Genomic DNA, 15,264 nt, shown 5'->3' with positions numbered 1-15,264 from the left:
ATAAAAAGCTTCTGCATGGCGAAGGAAATAATCAACAAAATTAAAAGGCAACTTCAGAATGGGAGAAGGTATTGCAAATGATCTCTGATAAAGGGTTAGTATCCAAAATATATAAAGAACTTATCAAACTCAACACCCCAAAACCAAATAATCCAGTTAAAAAATGGGCAGAAGACATGAATAGACATTTTTCCAAAGAAGACATCCAGATGGCTAACACACATGAAAAGATGCTCAACATCACTCATCATCAGGGAAATACAAATCAAAACCACAATGAGATATCACCTCACACCAGTCAGAATGACTAAAATTAACAACACATGAAACAACAGGTGTTGGTGAGGATGTGGAGAAAGGGGAACTCTCTTACATTGTTGGTGGGAATGCACACTGGCGCAGCCATTCTGGAAAATAGTATGGAGGTTCCTCAGAAAGTTAAAAATAGAACTACCTTATGATCCAGCAATTGCACTATTAGGTATTTACCCAAAGGATACAAAAATACTGATTTGAAGGGATACATGCATCCTGATGTTTGTAGCAGCATTATCAATAATAGCCCAATTATGGAAAGAGCCCAAATGTCCATTGGTGGATGAATGGAGAAAGAAGATGTGGTATGTATACACAATGGAATATTACTTAGCCATAAAAAATAATGAAATCTTGTCATTTGCAGCAATGTGGATAGAGCTAGAGGGTATTATGTTAAGCAAAATAAGTCAGTCAGAGAAAGACAAATACCGTATGACTTCACTCATATGTGGGATTTAAGAAACCAAACAGATGAACTTAGGAGACAAAAAAAAGAGGGAGGCAAACCAAGAAACAGACTCTTAACTATACAGAACAAACAGGTTTGCTGAGGAGGTGGGGGAGGATGGGTTAAATGGGTGATGGGGATTAAGGAGGGCACTTGGATGAGCCCTGGGAGTTGTATGTAAGTGACGAATCACTAAATTTTACACCTGAAATTAATATTCCACTGTATGTTAACTGAAATTTAAATAAAAACTTGAAACTACAAAAAAAGAACTGATAGGCTGGAATTCATTAAAATTAATAATTTCTGCTCTGTGAAAGTAAGTATCAAGGGAATGAAGAGACAAGCCACAGGCTGCATGGAAATATTTGCAAAAGACTTATCTGATAAAAGACTGCTAGTCAAAATATACAAAGAACACTTAAGACTCAACAATAAGAAAACAAGCAATCATATTAAAAAATAGGCTAAAGGCTTTAACAAACACCTCACCAAAGAAGATATACAGATGGCGAATAAGCATATGAAAATATGATCCACATCATATGTCATCAGGAAAATGCAAATCAAAACAATAAGATACCATTACACACCTATTAGCATGTCCAGAATCCAGAATGCTGACAACAATAAATGCTACTGACGATGTGGAAAAACAGGAACTTTCATATATTGCTAGTGAGAATGCAAAATGGTACAGACACTTTGGAGGACAGTTTGGTGGTTTCTTATAAAATTAAACAAACTTTTGCCATATGATCCAGCAATCCCACTCTTTGGTATTTATCCAAGGGAGTTGAAAAATTATGTTCACACAAAAACTATACATGGATGTTTATAGCAACTTTATTCATAATTGCTAAAACTTGGAAGCAACCAAGATGTCCTTCAGTAGGTGAATGGATAAATAACTGTGATACATCCAGGCTTTGGAATATTATTCAGTTCTCCAAACAATTGAGCTATAAAGCCATGAAAACACATGGAGGAAACTTACATGCATATTACTAAGTGCAAGAAACCAGTCTGAAAAAGCTGCATACTATATGATTGCAACTATATGATATTCTGGAAAAAGCAAAACTATGGAGACAATAAAAAGACCAGTGGTTTCCAGGTGTTAAGGGAGTGGAAGGGATGAATAGGTAGAGCACAGAGGATTTCAAGGGCAGTGAAAATACTCAGTATGATACTCTAATGTTGGATGCATGTCGTTATACATTTGTCCAAATCCACAGAATGTACAACACCATGTGTGAATACTAATGTAAACTATGGGCTCTGGGTGAGAATGATATTCAGTGTAGATCCATCAAATGTAACAAACATACCACTCTGATAGGGGTTGTTGATAATAGGGAAGGCTATGCCTGTGTGGGAACAAGTGGTAAATAGGAAATTTCTGTACCTTCCCCCCAAGTCTGCTGTGAACCTAAAGCTGCTCTAAAAAATTAAGTTAAAAAAACTTGGTTTTTGAAGACCTACAACTTCTCTCATTGATTCTTTTTTCCCTAACGTCCCCGTGTTCTCCATATTCTTGAGTTGAGCAAATGATTACTTTTGTCATTTTAAATAGTTCCTCATAGGAAATGCCTTTTTTCTTTTCCCTGAATATAACTTTGTCTTCTCTGATAATTATAATGATTGACAGCATGTTTAAAATAAAAATCATTCAGTTAGTATTCTGGGAAACTTTCAAGAATTAGCAAATTTCCTCTTGAAATTTCTTGGGTAATATCTTAAATTTGCTATTGCTAGTTTAGTAATGGCTCAAAAAGCTGATAACACTTTGAAATACTTAGACCAGTTATTCAAACACTGCTACATGTAAGTGGGATATCTATTTTAATGCATTGACACCATAGGTTAACCAAAAAGTATTCCAAATAAAAAATTAAGATAAAATTTGCATATAATATTTCATTATAATTTTCAAATATGAATTTTAAATTTTTATTCTGTGGTATTCTTGCAAATTCTCCACAATTTATAGGCACTTTATGTATAGTTCTGGTCATGTATTATTTAGGAAAATTATATAAAATATTTTATTTATGAAAACTATATTTTTAGGAATAATATGTAATTTATTTTAGAATATATCTATTTATAAAACTTCATAAAACTGGTTTACTTTTTTTTTTTAGAAACTGTTTATTTTCCATCAACCTTATTTCCATTTTGTTTGCTTTGTGGAAGAGCAGCTTAAGACCGCTCAGTGGTTGTTCCTACCCATTCAGTGGCCTGAGCAGTGGGAGTTGCAGACCAGTCTTCAGTGGCCGGCTGAGCGCTCCAGTCTTCAGTAGGGAACTGCTGAATAGGCACAGAGGGCCCCTGCACGCCTTCAGACCAGTCTGCAACTTCAGGTTGAGTAGCAGTGAACTCAGGAGCTGGAGCAGTCCATTCACCCTGAAATTCCTCCTTGGTCACAGCCTGTTCAGCAGAGACCTGCTCTTCCTTTTCAATCTCTTCAGGATCTCTGTAGAAGTAGAGATCAGGCATGACCTCCCATGGGTGTTCATGGGAAATGGTGCCACACATGCGCAGAACTTCCCTGGCCAGCCTCCACCACATCAGACCCACTGAGTGAGCTCCCTTGTTGTTGAAAGGGATGGCAGTGTCCACATAGTGCAGAGGAGAGTCGGTGTTAGACAGAGCGATGGTAGGCAGGTTAGCACAAGATGTCTCTGTAAGAGGCTGGTGGTCAGCCCTGGGATCAGTAACCACCAAAAGCCTCAGCTCTTGGAAGGCTGCCTGGATCTGGTTAGTGAAGGTTCTAAGAGTGAAGTGGCCGGCAATGGCAGTGGCCCCAGCAGCAGCAGCAAACTTCAGTATTCCCAGACGATATGACACTGACATCAGCTGGGTTTTCAACGGCAACCACAGCATGAGCTGCCAGCAGAAGCTTCTCCCAAGTTCTCTTCAGATTTATGATGTGGATGCCATCACTTTTCCTTTTGTAGGTGTATTGTTCCATTTGGAAGTCAAGGTTGGTGCCACCTAACTGGGTTCCTGCTGCAAGGAATTTGAGGACATCTTCCTCCTTCACGCCGGACATCAAGGGCTCCAGATATTGTGAAAATTTCCCTTTACGCTATGATGGGAACGCAAAACAATGCCACATGGACCCTTCCCTGGGTAGCATGGAAAGGGAAAACTGGTTTACTTTTAACTCAATGAATATTAGTGTTTTCAAATATTTCAGAATGAAATGGGGATGTAGATATCACTCTATAAAATTATAGAGGTTTAAATTTCTGCAGTTTTATTTTTTTTAATTTATTTTTTAAAAAGATTTTATTTATTTACTTAAGAAAAGGAGAGAGAGAGCATGATATCATAGGAGCAGGGGGAGGGGCAGAGGGAGAAGCAGACTCCCCACTGAGCAGGGAGCCCCATATGGGGCTTGTTCCCAAGACCCAGAGTTCTTGACCTGAGCCAAAGGCAGATGCTTAATCGACTGAGCCACCCAGGTACTTTTAAATTGCTGCAGTTTAAAATATTATTAATATTCCGTCTCTTTCTTGGTATAGAATTTACAGTTTTGGATAATGTTAACCTGAGTTTTGTCTTTAAAAATGAATTTAACTGAAGGCCACGTCTTGTTGAACAAAATAAACCTTCAGCGACTTGCTTCATACAGACAAACTAACCTTCTATTTTGCTACTCTTGCAGTCTGCATTTTACTTGAGTACCTTACCTGCATTCTATAACTATTAATAAACCTCAACTCACCCTTCCTATCCTACCTTCCTCTGGTTACCAGTGTGGTCGTAGTTAATACCATTTTCATGGAGTATCAGCCAACTCAATGATAAATTCTTAAACAAATACTGACAGGAAAGGTAAAAGAACATCTAGAAGCAAGAAAAGACACAGTATACCTCAGTTACAGCCACGGATATGGTTAATCTTTTAGCCTCCCCATCATGTTTTTGTTTTTGTTTTTTTTAGTATAACATCATGTCAGCATCTTTAATAGGTCTAATGGGTTATCTTGTATTCTTTATCAATTTCTTGACAAAATTGGCTCCAACTTCTAATCCAGTGTCCTTTTTTATAGCTTCAGTTTCATGAAAGCCAGTTACTACTGGTCTGAGTTCTAGATGTTATTTTATCCTCTTTGTCTATTGTACTATTTATCTTCTACTTATATTAATTCTTTTCCCATACTATGTTGTCCAATTATTCTGTCTCTCAATTACCACCATTGCCCAATTTTATTCTGCTTCCAAATTATCATCAACATGGTCTCTAGAAAATTTTTATTGGATATTTAGGACAAAAAAGTTTATATCACAGGACAGCATACCATTTAAAATCAGATTATAGATATTTATATCTGTTAGATTATCCTCCATGACAAATAACCTCACAACTTTAAGGTAACAATCATTTTATGATTGCTCCTGAGTCTATGGGTTGACCATGTAGTTCTACAACCATCTGTGGGTTGGGTGTTCTAGGATGGCCCTTCCCATCTATTGGGCAGTTGATGTTGGCTATTGGCTATGGTAATGGGGATAATTGGACCATGTGTCTTTTATCATCCAGCAGACTAGCCTTGGCTTTTAACATGATAGCAGCAACAGAATTCTGAAAAGTAGCAAGAGATAAGCCTTTAATAAACAAACACTTTCCAAATTTCTGCTATGTCAGGTTTGCCATTGACCAAAGCAAGACACATGGCCAAGCCCAGAATCAGTGTGGGAGGGGAATACTCAAGGGCAAGGAAACAGAAAGGAGGATTATTAAGCCAATTTCTAAACAACCTATGAAACATTGTTTAATTTCTATATCTTTTTTTAATTGGTCATCTTTCCTCATAGAGCACATGTATTCCATTGCATTGCTGGGCTAACTTCTCTTCCTATGACCTCTTCTCTTTCCACCCTGTCTCAGTAACTCAATCTTGCCCATTCCCTGTTTCTTTATGTTATGCAAGGTGTTTTATCTCTTTTTAAACTCTTCCTATGTCATCTATTTTAATTATTTTATTTTATTTTAATTCCAGTAGAGTTAACATACAATATTATATTAGCTTCAGATGCACAATATAGTGATCTTTCTATGTCATCTAAATCTGACTTCCAAAGAACCTAATTTTTGTAAACAAACTTACTGATGACATATGTTTATTAATAATGATAATAAATGATAAGAGTTCAGTAGACAACTCAAATCTTTTTCTCACAGCTAAGCAAATATGAAGATGAAAATGTGAATTCTCACAAAATAGTCTTTGTATGACTTTTATGTACTCAGTGTATAAATAAGGCTTAAAATTTATAAACTTATAAGAATTCTGGAGGCCCACTAAGGGTTCTCTATTGATGAAAATTTTATAGCATGTTTGGAAAAAAATCTTTCAGAAAATGGGTATTCCAAAACAGAAGAAAGACAACTGTTTGATGAGGATAGAAGAAAGCATGAACATTTTGAAATAGTGTTAATTATTATTATTTTTAAAACAAACTCTATAAAAGTGGCCAATTTTATTTTAAAAACTTAAGAGAACTCTGCTGCAGAGTTTTCAAATCTAATTTCCAGTGATGGCAACTCTAAAATCTGAAAAATTTTACTTAATGACTTATTTTATTTGTAGATGTGAAGAAGGGTTGTATACCCAGATCAGGCTCTAAGGGACTTCCCTGCCATACTGAAGTAGCAACCTGAAGATCTGGGTGTAGAATATAAGGTTTCACTTTATGATTCCTATACAGGGAGTAGAGTCTAGTGATCTGATATATGTAGTTATTCAGCAATATAATCAGATGTAATATTTATATCAATAACAAGTACAATTGAACCTCTCTGATACCCATGGCACTGAGATATGCTTCAGTAGGATTATCTGATAAAATAAGGGACTATCCATTTTAATTTGAATTTCAGATAAACAACAAATAATTTTTTAGTCTAAATATGTCCTAAATATTGGGTTGGAGATATCTATCTTTCTATGCTAAGAAATTATTCATCTGAAATTCAAATTTAGGGGAATTCCATATATTTTTTTAAAGATTTATTTATTTGAGAGAGAGTGAGAGAGTGCACACTCGAGTGGTGGGAAAGGCAGAGGGAGAGAATATTCAAGCAGCCTCCTCACTGAGTGGGGAGCCCATCGTGAGGTTCAATCTCATGATCCATGGACCCATGAGATCACAGCCTGAGCTGAACCCAAGCGTCAGAGGCTCAACCAACTGAGCCACTTAGGCTCCCTGGAGAATTCCATATTTTTACTTGCTATTTCTGTCAACCCTATCAGCTTAGAACAATATGAAGCTGAAGAGCCAGGAAATAGACATAAAAAGTAATAACGTAAGAAAACATATTGTAGCAGTTTAAAAACATATATCCACCAATCACTTGGCACTCCGCTGAGAGGGGGAGTGTATGTCCCTTCCCTTGAATCTGATTAGATTTCAGATTTGCTCGTAACCAAGAGAATGCAGAGGAAGTGCTGCTGTATAACTACAGAGGCTGGGACACGGAATGCGCTGCAGTTTCTGCCTTGCTCACGATTAAAGCAGGGAGCGTCCAGATAGAAGACCACTGCTACCCTTAGGCCATCATACTGTGAGGAAGCCCAGCCCACACGGAGAGGCTCAAATACGCGCTTCAGTTGACAGCCCCTGCTTAAGTCCCACTGAGGTAGCAACTTAGAGCCATAGCAACCATCAGACATGCGAGTGAAATCACCTCCAGATGACTGTAACCCCCAGCCATTAAGAAACTCCCCGCTGAAAGACTGACGTTGTAGAACAGAGATAAGCCGTTCCCACTGTGTGGTATCTGAATTCTTGACTTTCATAGTCCTAGACCATAATAAAGTGGTTGTGTTAAGCCACTAAGTTTTGGGTAATTTTTTTGTTGTTGTGTAGTAAGAGTAAGTATAATACACATGTTAAGAAAAAAGTGAGTGTTTAACATAATGTGTGGTATAGGAGTTTAGAGGAGGAAGCAGTCACCAAAAGTTTGGATAGGGTGGGGCTCTCCTTTCTGGTGCCTCCCCCCCACTTTAAAGGCAGAGCTTGACGGGCAATATAGGACATGGACAATGATAAAGGAAAAGCGTGAAAGCAGAGTTAATGGCAAAGATCCTTGTTCTTTTTTCTTCAAAATTCTTTTCTTAGAATAATCGCAATTAAAAATAAACCAGCTTACAAAGCCCAGAAAAAACAGAGTAGGAGCTGAATGGAGAAGAAATAAATTAAACTCCCGTCTTAAGTTCTGGGCTATGCTTCTGGGCATTTAAAGATGAAGCTATTGTGGTTGTTTGTGCATAGTACTTAATGGTCTTTAGGGAGACTGATAAACTGAGAAATAGCTGCAATAATTTTGGATTAGTGATCCACCAGGATAACTTAGTTACTTAAATTTCATATTTCTTTAAAATTCTGAAACAAGGGCATTCTAAAATGTTTTCTTAAAAGAACAGAAAAGTTTCCAGGGAGAACAAAGCAATTTGGTGAAAGGAGACTTTTCTTTATGCCTTAATGCTTTTGGAGAAGTCTACAAACTGCCAAACAACCAAAGATAAAAGCAAAAGAGAATATTTGGCCTTTATTCTGTGAAAGGATTTTTTGAGAGGCACCCTGTGTGGATATTATAGGGAAAGATGTTGATGGTTGAGTCTTTTTCCTTGAGGACTTCACAATGTCAGCAGATGTTTACACTGTAAAGGATGTTTGTACATTACTCAAAATAAAGCTAAAACCTAGAGTTTCTATTTACATATACAACACAAGAGTCTTTATTTTAGAAGGGGTTGCAGAAACAGCTTCCCTCCTCTCCTTCCTGTATTCTTTCCTCTCTTCCCTTCCCTTGCACCTCTCTGGACCTTCCCAGGACCCTTCAGTACCTGCAGTGAAAACACCCATGCCCAAAGCCAAGTGTTCACTTTCTTTGAACTTCCATAGCTGCCAAATCCCAAGGTGGGAAAGAATGCAGATGACTTGATTAGACTTTTGTCTTAGAGAGTTAAGTAACACCCCTTACATATTGTCAGTAAGAAGACTAAATGTTTAAGAAGATGAATGTTCAGTAAGATATGCATTCTTGTATATAAATATACAAGAAGTGATCCTATAAAAAATGCATTTTTTTTTTTAGAAATTAATTTTGGAAATCTGTTTGGGGTCCATTTAATATCTGGTTTATATATGACTAAGAAAAGTAATGCCATGTAGAAACCAAATCTTAGATTAGTCAAAAAGAATTTGAGGAATGCCTTAATAGAGCTTTAGTTTGCAACTAGGACGGTGCTTAAAATATACTGAAAGAAGGAAGCCAGCTGCTAACACAAAGGAGTACTACTCAATAGTCACTGTGTAGGAGTTGTTATGAGGGCTAGAAAGGAGACAGTACAGATATTCAACAACTGCTTAAATCTTTACCAAGAAATACTTTGGGGAACGTGCCATACTTAAACTCTATCTAGAGGTGATCCACATTTTAGGTTTAGGGAGTTATAAGCTGATGGTATTCTCTGAATAATTTGGTAACCTAGGAATGAATAAATTATTTGGGTCAGATTTAATGTACCAAGTATTGAAAGTAAATGAGAAATGAATTTAAGACTAGGTTGTTTAAGAAATATAAGCTCACTTTGGAAATAAATCATAGCATAACCTTTGAAAAGAATAACCTCACCTTACTATTTTCACAGATACTTTTTTTTTTAAGATTTTATTTATTTTTGACAGAGAGAGAGAGTGTACAAGCAGGGGAAGCAGCAGGCAGAGGGAGAGGGAGAAGCAGGCGGGGCTCGACCCCAGGACCCTGGGAACATGACCTGAGCAGAAGGCAGACGTTTAACCGTTCGAGCCACCCAGGCGCCCCTATTTTCACAGATACTTTTATTTGTAAGCTGAGAAGACTCTATGGTTACACTATATTTATAGATTCAATGATGCTTTGATAAGTTTAATTTTTTAAAGACTTTATTTATTTATTTATTTAGAGGGCATACACATGCAGGGGGTGAGACAGAGGGAGAGGGAGAGAGAGAATCTCAAGCAGACTCTGCACCGAGCACGGAATCTGATACAAGGCTCTATCTCACGATCCTGAAATCATGACCTGAGCTGAAATCAAGAGTTGGACCCCTAACTGACTGAGGCACCCAGGCGCCCCAAGTTTAATTTTTAATAAACAGATAAAAATAAGCAACAAAAGGGACAAGAGAAGGGTAGTTTTGGGTAGAAAAAGCAATTCTCATGCAGTTTCATTTGAAGTTACACAAACACCTGAAAGCACACAGGGAAATACTCAAATTTGCAGATGCCACTAGCTTTTCTGAGTGAAGACTCCTCTACCTATTCAGCTCTCAAAAAACTTTTATTGGATACTTAACATATTCCAGGCATTGTATTAGATAACAGAGATGAAAGGATGAAGGTGATGCAGTCCCTATCTCAAAGGGCATAATCCAAATGGTGGAGACAAATTAGGTAAATATATAACTCTGTCTAATATAACATCCAAGAGATCTGCAAAAATGAATTAGTCACTCTATATAATTATATATCTTTTTAGTATAAGATGCTGCTTGGCAGAAACTCTAAAGGAGTTTTCAAACCCAACATGGATTCTCTCCCACAAGTCTGACTCATCAGGAGAGATTATTCTGTCCTGTGTTGAGTGGAACCACATCATGCTATCTTGGAGCCCAAATTCCTTGAGTACATAGTTGATAAAACAGCACCACAGTGGGCATTCTATTTGATCTCTGCATCCTTCCCATTTTTCTGGTCTGGCTATAATGCTCTTCTGTTCACATTCCTGAGACAAGTAATATCTGCTTTCTGATCTTTTAGTAATGAAAGGAGTTTAACCATAACTGGATTCAAGTGCACACTTGGCCAGTTTAATCCCTAGGTTTGATCCCAAGTTCCACCAGCAGGTGGTAGGGGAGTCAAACAGAGTTAACCTGTTGATAATTGTCTTGGGTTGAGACAGCTAGCATAGTAATCATTGTGATACTTCTGAGTGAATAACACCTTCTATGTTTATAACAACACCTGTAGATATTGTTCCCACTTACTTTATTTTACTTGTAAAATCTGTGTATTTTTTTGAGTCACATTTTTAGTTTACTAGAATTTTAAGCATTAGCTTTATTATTATTATTTTTAAAGATTTTATTTATTTATTTGGCAGAGAGATAGAGAGCACAAGTAGGCAGAGAGGCAGGCAGAGGGAGAAGGAGAAGCAGGCTCACCGCTGAGCTGGGAGCCCGATGTGGGGCTCGATCCCAGGACACTGGGATCATGACCTGAGCCGAAGGCAGACGCTTAACGACTGAGCCACCCAGGCGCCCCTAGTGTTATTATTATTGTTAAAAAATACTGTTTGTGAATGTGTACATGTGTGATTTGCCTTACTTAAAGCTTACCTAAAGTAAATACAGTCTTTATATCCAAGAAGAGTATAACTTAAAGGACTGAAAGCACAATTCATATGTGCTAATATTAATATCCAGGAAGATCTTCTTTCTAGAATAAACAAATCTGAGAATGTTAGTTATCGTTTTCTATTTCATTCCTTATTCTGCAAATGAACCAAAAGGGACAGGGATTTATTGACCATTGTGATCTGCACATCCTTGGAGACATTCAACTGCTTTTGGCATCCATCACCCCAGGATCCCTTTAGCATCCTCTTTGACATGGAAACAAGTGAACAAACATCAAACACCTATGTGGTTTTTTTTTTCCCCGTTCTTTTTCCAAATAATTTTATACAAGTCCCTGCATGTACAAGTTTAAGAGTAAAGAAAACAAAGGTTAATTAGAAGTAGAATATCAAGCTAATTTCCCTTAACTGGCAAACTTTCTGCATGTGTATGGGCCTGTAATTACATTTTTTTAAAAAGATTGATTTATTTATTTGAGGGAGATCCAGTGAAAGAGAGCACGAGTGGGGGTTGGGGGAAGAAGCATTGGGCTCCCTGCTCAGTGGGGAGTCTGCTTCTCCCTCTCCTTCTGCCTCTGTCCCCACTTATGCTTGCTTGCTCTCTCTCTCATATAAATAAATAAAATTAAAAAAAATAAAAATTTAATGTTAGGAAATAAAGTTAGCTTGCTTTTACTTATTGCAATCAATATATTTGATACATGGACTATTTGGCATTAGGCCTGTAGTGTCAACTTGAAGTCTGAAAAAATATTTCCTTTTTGAACTCTAGTGATGTGTCATCATAAATTATGTTGTTGAAAAATCATTTGATGGGAAGATAGAGATGGCTTCTGGATCTTCCCAAGTCCCCACATAGAAATAACCCAGCAACTAGACAGCAAAACCAAAAATATGCATGACAACATTTATAATAAAACCAGGTGGCATGATAGTCTCTTGAATTCCAAAACTACAAGCAGGTACAAACCACCAAGAGCAACCGTACAAAAGATACTGTCTTATGTTCAGGAGAAAGCAGAGGAAAACAATGGTGAGTCTGAAGGACCTGAGAACAGGAGATCCTAAAATAACCAATTAATATCCACTGGAAAATACAGTGGCGGTGATCTGAGAACCACAGATGATACTGGGAATGGGTTTTGCCCACTGTCAAGAGTGCTGGGGGGACGCCTGTGTGGCTCAGTCAGTTAAGCGTCTGCCTTCCACTCAGGTCATGATCCCAGGGTCCTGGATCGAGTCCTGCATCGGCTTCTTGCTTGGTGGGGAGCCTGCTTCTCCCCTTGCCTGTGGCTCCCCCTGCTTGTGCTCACTCTCTCTCTCTCTTTCTCTGACAAATAAATAAATAAAATCTTAAAAAACAAACAGAAAAGAATCCTGGGGCCTTCACAGTAAGGCCTAAAAGCATTAGGAAGGCCTAGGGCCTTTAGACTCTTAAAATTGACCAGCTAGAATTCCCTTTCAAGACAGGATCTCACACCAAAGAGAAACTGTTTAGAGTGGATTAAAAGCTGGCCAACAGAGAGACAACCAGAGGACCAAAGGGCAATGTTTAGATAAGATTTGGGGAGGAGACAGAGACAGGAAATCTCAGCAAGCTGCCTTATTATTTAACAGTATACAAACAACAGAACATGGAACTCTAAAAGAATAGCTGAATTCTAAAAATTCATGAAAACCAATTTTACATAAAATACCCAGAAACTATTGAGGTTAAGTTTCAAATTGTTACAAAAATAAAAGAAAATAAAAAGAATAGCATTTTTACAGATAATATAAGCCTGCTAAAAAGACATGTTCATAAAAGAGGTGAAACTCATAACCTACTAATTAAAAATAAGTTAATAGAAATTAAGAAAAGGACACAAGTTATTAAAATAATGTAAGTAAGAATTAGAAATTGTAAGAAGGGAAGTGACAGAATGTAAGAAAGAATTGGAAATTGAAGAAAAATCATTTTAGAAATGAAGATTAAATTGAAGGAATACAAGACTAAATAAACATAACAAATAATGCTGTAAGAGAAATATAAGGCAAAAAAGAGAAAAATTTTTTAAAGCAAAAAGAACTTTAAAATAAAAGATTTGAGAGAAAGTAACAGATATTGAAGATAGACAAAGAAAATCTAATATAGGGATAATAGCAGTCCTTTAAGAAGAAAAATCAAAGCAAGGAAAGAATAAATACCAGAAAATGAAATTTAAGAAAAATTTCCAAAAATTACAAAGTATGTATCTGAAAGTAAATTTTGAAAGAGGTTATCAGGTACCTGAGAATATTGACCCAAATAACTGCCACTAAGACAGACTCTAGTGAAATTACTAAAAGAGGAAATCCTGTATTTCCTAACTAATTGAGCATCAAAGGCTTAGAAATTATATATTTTTGTTTGACTGATCAAACTTACATTTGATTAAATAGAAGTATATAAAGTGGTGAATGTGACAAACTTGTTCCTAAAACTGAATCCAAAAAAGAAATGTTCCATTTATCTATTGTTGCGTAGCAAACCACACCAAAACTTAGTGGGTAAAAACATCAACTACATCTATTTTGCTCAAGGATCTGCAATTTTGTTGGGCCTTGATTGGGTTGGCTCACCTTTATTCTACTTAGTGTCATCTGGGACAGCTCAAAGGCAAAGGAGTTGGAATCATTGAAGACTTACTTGTTTAATCATATGTCTGGCAGTTGATGCTGGCTGATTTTTCAAACAACAATAAATCATCTTTTCACATGGCCTGGACTTCCTTACAACATGGTAGTTGGTTTCCAAGAGTAGCATTCCAAAAGGGAGAGATCCAGGTGGAAGCCCATTGTCTATTATGATCTAGCCTTGGGTGTCATGTAGCATTATTTCCACTACATTTGTATTTACAGAGGCACTCACAAAGGGAGTTCACCCGAGTTCAGAGAGGAGAAACTGATTCTCCATCTTTTGATGGGGGAGTGTCAAAGTGCTGGATATTTTTGTGTTCCTAACAAATATTTCTGAGCTTTGTTTTTCAATGCAGTAAAGTTACTTGAAAACAGTTTGATTCTTTCAAATCTTACTTTTAAGATATGTTAGCAGTTCTTAGTCTAAGGCTATTCATTCTCCAATACTGAGGGAAGATCTTTTTGTATACTCTACCCAATGTCCTGTGAAACATGAAGCCTTCCACTCTGGCTGGTGGGAGCCATTGATATTTCTGGGCCTGTGTGAATTCTGGACATAGGCACAACTAATCCCCTTGGTAATTCTTTTCTTGGCCTCAGGTAGTTTCCTTACATTAATGTTTGGTTAGTACTCAGGAAAAATGCTTGACAGGGACCCTCCGCTGTTTTCTGAAATTGTTTCTCTGTACAATTCTTTCCCCAATGGAGCTCTGTCATTCAAAGCTGCCTTGGTCACCTAGGAGTCTGAGTTCTGTCTTCTGAAGTCAGGGAGTCAACTGGGCTCTTCCCGGATGCCCCCTCCTATGCTGCAGCCTGAAAACCCTCTCAAGGCAGTAAGCGGGAGCAACAGTGTAGGGAATACCTCATTTGTTTCCCAAGTCTTGGCATCCCTACCCTGAACCTTCATTGTCTAACATTCTGTTTCTTGAAGACCAGTATTTCAGATATTTTGCCCATTTTTTGGATGTTTTAGGCAAAAGGATAAATTATATCCCTGTCTCCATCTTGACTGGAAATGGAACTCCTGCTTGGCTGCCTTTTAGTTATGCCTTAGTTTATCTGTGCCTCCTGCAAAGACTTTTAAATCCATAAATATTTAGAGAATGTTCTCAAAGCACAGTAAATACCTGTGTGCCTACCTAATGTCTCCCTGATATTAAACCATTCATGCTTTGTGTGTTTTTCACTGATCTTCTTGTCAAATCACTAAATTGTCTCTTTTACTTTTTATTTCTGTCCCAATCTTTAAGGAATGTTAGATTATTTTTCTACTGCTGCTGTAATAAATTACCACAAACTCTGCAGCTTAAAACAACCCAAATTTACTCTCTTGCAGTCTGTAGGCCAAAGGTCTGGTCCCAGAGTGGTTTGGCTGTTTCCTTTGCTATAGGTCTCACAAGGCTGAAATCGAAGTGTCAGC

At 37.3% G+C, this 15,264-nt stretch overlaps 1 pseudogene across 1 annotated transcript; it reads right to left on the bottom strand.

The window, feature by feature from the left end:
• Nucleotides 1-2,900: 2,900 nt before the first annotated feature.
• LOC110592080 lies at nt 2,901-3,824 on the bottom strand (annotated as a pseudogene). Its single transcript, XR_002481075.2, has one exon. The product of XR_002481075.2 is annotated as a 40S ribosomal protein SA-like (transcript).
• Nucleotides 3,825-15,264: the final 11,440 nt, after the last annotated feature.

This window comes from Neomonachus schauinslandi, chromosome 3 (assembly GCF_002201575.2).
Source record: "Neomonachus schauinslandi chromosome 3, ASM220157v2, whole genome shotgun sequence".
NCBI lineage: Eukaryota > Metazoa > Chordata > Mammalia > Carnivora > Phocidae > Neomonachus > Neomonachus schauinslandi.
The sequence above is the reverse complement of the archived record's forward strand: the minus strand, read 5'-3'. Positions and strand labels throughout refer to the sequence as shown.